The sequence below is a fragment of the Nerophis ophidion genome, linkage group LG22 (assembly GCF_033978795.1).
Source record: "Nerophis ophidion isolate RoL-2023_Sa linkage group LG22, RoL_Noph_v1.0, whole genome shotgun sequence".
NCBI lineage: Eukaryota > Metazoa > Chordata > Actinopteri > Syngnathiformes > Syngnathidae > Nerophis > Nerophis ophidion.
In genome coordinates, this window is record NC_084632.1 from 40,344,659 (window position 1) to 40,351,303 (window position 6,645).

At 42.2% G+C, this 6,645-nt stretch overlaps 1 protein-coding gene across 4 annotated transcripts in view; it reads left to right on the forward strand.

The window, feature by feature from the left end:
* Window positions 1-6,645, forward strand: part of LOC133540351 (uncharacterized) — a 38,706-nt gene that overhangs the window by 29,107 nt on the left and 2,954 nt on the right. The window lies entirely within an intron of this gene.

Here is a 6,645-nt window from a genome sequence, read left to right on the forward strand (position 1 = left end):
ATGAGTTAAAAACAAGGCCGAATAGTGGGATATGTTGTGTACCTGTATAAGTGTATGAGGTTACAAGCACACACTTAATTGAGATTTACTTGAGCCTTCTGTTTACATTATTAGCATATATAGCTAATAGCGGCGGTATAGCTCGGTTGGTAGAGCGGCCGTGCCAGCAACTTGAGGGTTGCAGGTTCGATTCCTGCTTCCGCCATCCTAGTCACTGCCGTTGTGTCCTTGGGCAAGACACTTTACCCACCTGCTCCCAGTGCCACCCACACTGCTTTAAATGTAACTTAGATATTGGGTTTCACTATGTAAAGCGCTTTGAGTCACTAGAGAAAAGCGCTATATAAATATAATTCACTTCATATCTACTGCGGCTAAGCAGACTTTTGCCAAAAGGACAATAATTCATTTGTTGTGGGTTTATCCACTTTAATGCACTTTTTTTTTTTTTTTTTGGAATGCATGTTTTGTTTGAAGGCCTAATATAAATGAACAACGTTGTGCTTTTTTTGAAAAGCAAAGGCTACTGGAATATTAAGAAAATGTCAATATTCAATAAAAAATTACTTTATTTGAAAAAAATGTCTAAATATTTTTCCAGGCTATTTATGCAATATAAAAAAATTTGTGAAAAACTGCATTCATTATTCGGTATTCGGCCATTGGCCAAGCGTTTAAATTTTATTCGGCTTCGGCCACAAATTTTCATTTCGGTGCATCCCTAATTTAGATAGCTATTGTTAGCATCATTGCATGTAGATTCTATCCATCCATCCATCCATTTCCTACCGCTTATTCCCTTTCGGGGTTGCGGGGGGCGCTGGCGCCTATCTCAGCTACAATTGGGCGGAAGGCAGGGTACACCCTGGACAAGTCGCCACCTCATCGCAGATTCTATCACAGCAAAAAGATAGCAAATTGTTTAAGGTCAGTCCTGTTGTTGTTGTTGTTCTGTTAGAAAATACATTCAATGATACTCATGTTAGTTAGTAGCTTAACTTCGCTAAATCACTATAAACGGCTAACACACAAAGCTACAAGCAGAGTTTAAGTCGTTATGTACTAAAAGCCCTAAGGGAGCGGAATATAATGCTTAAAAGTCATTGTAAAATTAGCACTTTAATAAATAGTTAATTCCCTTTAATGACATAATTAGGTTTTTTGGAAATTGGCGAGCTAACCTGACATGCTGCTTCCTTGGAGGAGCCACATCCTGGTAGTCACATGACTAGGCAAGAACAAAGCTGTATTAAACCAATTTTAGGACACTTAGCGTTAATTTAGTTTCTTATTACCGTGTTAACATTTTGTTAACTTTTTGTGATCTCTAACACTAACTATGCGCTGCATTTTAGTAGCTTAACATTGCTAAATCACTATAAACAGCTAAAAACACACAAAGCTACAAGCAGAGTTTAAGTCACGTACTAAAAACCCTAAGAGGGTGAGATATAATGCTTAAAACTTAATGCTTACTAGTCAAGAACAAAGCTGTATTGAACCAATTTTAGGACACTTTAGTTTTTTATTACTGTGTTAACGTTCTGTCAACTCCTAGCGATCTCTAATGCCAACTATGTGTTGCATATTAGTAGCTTAAAGGGGAACATTATCACAATTTCAAAAGGGTTAAAAACAATAAAAATCAGTTCCCAGTGGCAAGTTGTATTTTTGGAAGTTTTTTTCCAAATTTTACCGGTCCCCGAATATCCCTAAAAAAAGCTTTAAAGTGCTTGATTTTCGCTATTTGCGATGCGACTATCCATTTCCCTGTGACGTCACACAGTGCTGCCAATGTAAACAAACAATGGGAATAGCACAGCAAGATATAGCGACATTAGCTCGGATTCAGACTCGGATTTCAGCGGTTTAAGCGATTCAACAGATTACGCATGTATTGAAACGGATGGTTGGAGTATGAAAGTATTGAAGAAGAAACTGAAGCTATTGAGCGAATAGCTATTGACGCTATTCATAGCCATAGCATGGCCGAATAGCTGCGTTAGCATCGCCGGTAAAATGTGCGGACCAAACGATCAGGACTTTCGCATCTTTTGACACTGAAGCAACTTAAATCCGTCGATTGGTAAGTGTTTGTTTCACATTAAATGTGGGTGGAAGGAAACGTGATATAGTTGCAAATACATCTACAGGTTATCCATACATCTCTGTGCCATGTCTGCTTTAGCACCGCCGGTAAATAGCATGTTAGCATCAATTAGCATAGCATGTTAGCATCGATTAGCTGGCAGTCAACATCAACAAAACTCATTTTTGTGATTTCGTTGACTTTATAGTTGCAAATGCAGCTCCAGGTTATCCATACATCTTTGTGCCATGTCTGCTTTAGTACTGCCGGTAAATAGCATGTTAGCATCGATTAGCTGGCAGTCACGCCGCAACCAAATATGTCTGATTAACACATAAGTCAACAACATCAACAAAACTCACCTTTGTGATTTCGTTGATTTAATCGTTGCAAATGCATCTGCAGGTTATCCATACATCTCTGTGCCATGTCTGTCATCGCCGGTAAAATGTGGAGACACTCTGGCACATTCAATGGGGGTCTGGTGGCAGACACTTTGGCATCTTTGGGCCAGTGGTGCAACTTGAATCCCTCCCTGTTAGTGTTGTTACACCCTCCGACAACACACCCACGAGGCATGATGTCTCCAAGGTTCCAAAAAATAGTCGAAAAAACGGAAAATAACAGAGCTGAGACCCGGTGTTTGTAATGTGTTGAAAATGAAAATGGCGGCTGTATTACCTCGGCGACGTCACATTCTGACATCATTGCAAAAAGACCGAAAAACAGAAAGGCGTTTAATTCGCCAAAATTCACCCATTTAGAGTTCGGAAATCGGTTAAAAAAATACATGGTCTTTTTTCTGCACCATCAAGATATATATTGACGCTTACATAGGTCTGCTGATAATGTTCCCCTTTAACGTTGCTAAATCGCTATAAACATCTAAAAACACACAAAGCTACAAGCAGAGTTTAAGTCATTACGTACTAAAAGCCCAAAGAGGGTGGGATATAATGCTTAAAACTTAAAGCTTAAGAGTCAAGAACAAAGCTGGATTGAATCAATTTTAGGACTATTAATGTTACTTAAGGTTTTTATCACCGTGTTAAAATTTTGTTAACTCCTTGCGATCGCCAACGCCAATAATGCGCTGCATTTTAGTAGCTTAACTTTGCTAAATCGCTATAAACCGCTAACAACACACAAAGCTACAAGCAGAGTTTAAGTCATTACGTACTAAAAGACCTAAGAGGGTGGGATGTAATGCTTAAAACTTAATACTTACTTTAGTTTTTTTTTACCGTGTTAAAATTTTGTTAACTCCTTGTGATCTCCAACGCCAACCATGCGCTGCATTTTAGTAGCTTAACGTTGCTGAATCACTATAAACAGCTAACAACACACAAAGCTACAAGCAGAGTTTAAGTCATTTTGTACTAAAACCCCTAAGAACAAATTTTAGGACACTTCATGTTACTTTAGATTTTCATTACTGTGTAAACATTCCCGGTAAGGTTTATCCAGGTGTACTGGAGATGAGTCTATGCCGGATAGTCGAACCTCGGATTCAGGAGGAAGAGTGTGGTTTTTGTCCTGGTCGTGGAACTGTGGACCAGCTCTATACTCTCGGCAGGGTTCTTGAGGCTGCATGGGAGTTTGCCCAACCAGTCTACATGTGCTTTGTGGACTTGGAGAAGGCATTGGACCGTGTCCCTCGGGAAGTCCTGTGGGGAGTGCTTAGAGAGTATGGGGTATCGGACTATCTGATTGTGGTGGTCCGCTCCCTGTATGATCAGTGCCAGAGCTTGGTCCGCATTGCCGGCGGTAAGTCGGACTCGTTTCCAGTGAGGGTTGGACTCCGCCAAGGCTGTCCTTTGTCACCCATTCTGTTCATAACTTTTATGGACAGAATTTCTAGGCGCAGTCAAGGAATTGAGGGGATCCGGTTTGGTGACTGCAGGATTAGGTCTCTGCTTTTTGCAGATGATGTGGTCCAGGATCTTCAGCTCTCACTGGATCGGTTCGCAGCAAAGTGTGAAGCGACCGGAATGAGAATCAGCACCTCCAAGTCCGAGTCCATGGTTCTCTCTCGGAAAAGGGTGGAATGCCATCTCCGGGTTGGGGAGGAGACCCTGCCCCAAGTGGAGGAGTTCAAGTACCTAGGAGTCTTGTTCACGAGTGAGGGAAGAGTGGATCGTGAGATCGACAGGCGGATCGGTTCGGCGTTTTCAGTAATGCGGACGCTGTATCGATCCGTTGTGGGGAAGAAGGAGCTGAGCCGGGGAAAAAAAAGCTCTCAATTTACCGGTCGATCTACGTTCCCATCCTCACCTATGGTCATGAGCTTTGGGTTATGATCGAAAGGACAAGATCACGGGTACAAGCGGCCGAAATGAGTTTCCTCCGCCGTGTGGCGGGTCTCTCCCTTAGAGATAGGGTGAGAAGCTCTGTCATCCGGGAGGAACTCAATGTAAAGCTGCTGCTTCTCCACATCGAGAGGAGCCAGATGAGGTGGTTCGGGCATCTGGTCAGGATGCCACCCGAACGCCTCCCTAGGGAGGTGTTTAGGGCACGTCCAACCGGTAGGAGGCCACGGGGAAGACCCAGGACACGTTGGGAAGACTATGTCTCCCGGCTGGCCTGGGAACGCCTCAAGATCCCCCGGGAGGAGCTGGACGAAGTGGCTGGGGAGAGAGAAGTCTGGGTTTCCCTGCTTAGGCTGCTGCCCCCGCGACCCGACCTCGGATAAGCGTAAGAAGATGGATGGATGGATGGCAATCTGTTTACTCCTTGTGATCTCTAATGCCAACTATGTGCTGCATTTTAGTAGCTTAAAGGCCTACTGAGATTAGATTTTCTTATTTAAACGGGGATAGCAGGTCCATTCTATGTGTCATACTTGATCATTTTGCGATATTCCCATATTTTTGCTGAAAGGATTTAGTAGAGAACATCCACGATAAAGTTCGCAACTTTCAGTGCTAAGAGAAAAGCCCTGCCTGTACCGGAAGTCGCAGACGATGACGTCACATGTTGTTGGCTCCTCACATATTCACATAGTTTTTAATGGGAGCCTCCAACAAAAAATGCTATTCGGACCGGGAAAACGACAATTTCCCCATTAATTTGAGCGAGGATGAAAGATTTGTGTTTGAGGATGTTGATAGCGACGGACTAGAAAAAAAAAAAAAACGCGATTGCATTGGGACAGATTCCGATGATTTCAGACACATTTACTAGGATAATTCTGGGAAATCCTTTATCTTTCTATTGTGTTGCTAGTGTTTTAGTGAGTTAAATAGTACCTGATAGTCGGAAGGGTGTCTCCACGGGTGTCTTGACGCCAATGTCTCAGGGGAGTCGACGGCAGCTATGGACGGCACAAGCTCAGCTGACTTTTTAACCACAATTTTCTCACCGAAACCTGCTGGTTGACATTTTGTCGGGATCCATGTCGGCTTGACCGCGCTCTGATCCATAGTAAAGTTTCTCCTTCAGGAATTTTAAACAAGGAATCACCGTGTGTTTGTGTGGCTAAAGGCTAAAGCTTCCCAACTCCATCTTTCTACTGTGACTTCTCCAATATTAATTGAACAAAATGCAAAAAAATTCAGCAACACAGATCTCTAAAATACTGCGTAATAATGCAGTTAAAGCAGACGACTTTTAGCTGTGTGTGTGTGCAGCGCCCATACTTCCTAAAAACCCGTGACGTCTTGCGTACACGTCATCATTACACGACGTTTCGAAGACGAAACTCCCGGGAAATTTAAAATTGTAATTTAGTAAACTAAAAAGGCCATATTGGCATGTATTGCAATGTTAATATTTCATCATTGATATATATAGCATTAAAAGATTACAGTTGGTACAAAATGCGGCTGCTAGACTTTTGACAAGAACAAGAAAGTTTGATCACATTACGCCTGTACTGTATATACCTTTATATACATATATACATACATATATACCTGCACTGTATATACCTTTATATACATATATACATACATATATACCTATACTGTATATACCTTTATATACATATATACATACATATATACCTGTACTGCATATACCTTTATATACATATATACATACATATATACCTATACTGGCTTCCTGTGCACTTAAGATGTGACTTTAAGGTTTTACTACTTACGTATAAAATACTACACGGTCTAGCTCCATCCTATCTTGCCGATTGTATTGTACCATATGTCCCGGCAAGAAATCTGCGTTCAAAGGACTCCGGCTTATTAGTGATCCCCAAAGCCCAAAAAAAGTCTGCGGGCTGTAGAGCTTTTTCATTTCGGGCTCCAGTACTCTGGAATGCCCTCCCGGTAACAGTTCGAGAAGCCACCTCAGTAGAAGCATTTAAGTCTCACCTTAAAACTCATTTGTATACTCTAGCCTTTAAATAGACTCCCTTTTTAGACCAGTTGATCTGCCGTTTCTCTTCTTTTTCTTCTATGTCCCACTCTCCTTTGTGGAGGGAGTCCGGTCCGATCCGGTGGCCATGTACTGCTCGCCTGTGTATCGGCTGGGGACATCTCTGCGCTGCTGATCAGCCTCCGCTTGGGATGGTTTCCTACTGGCTCCGCTGTGAACGGGAC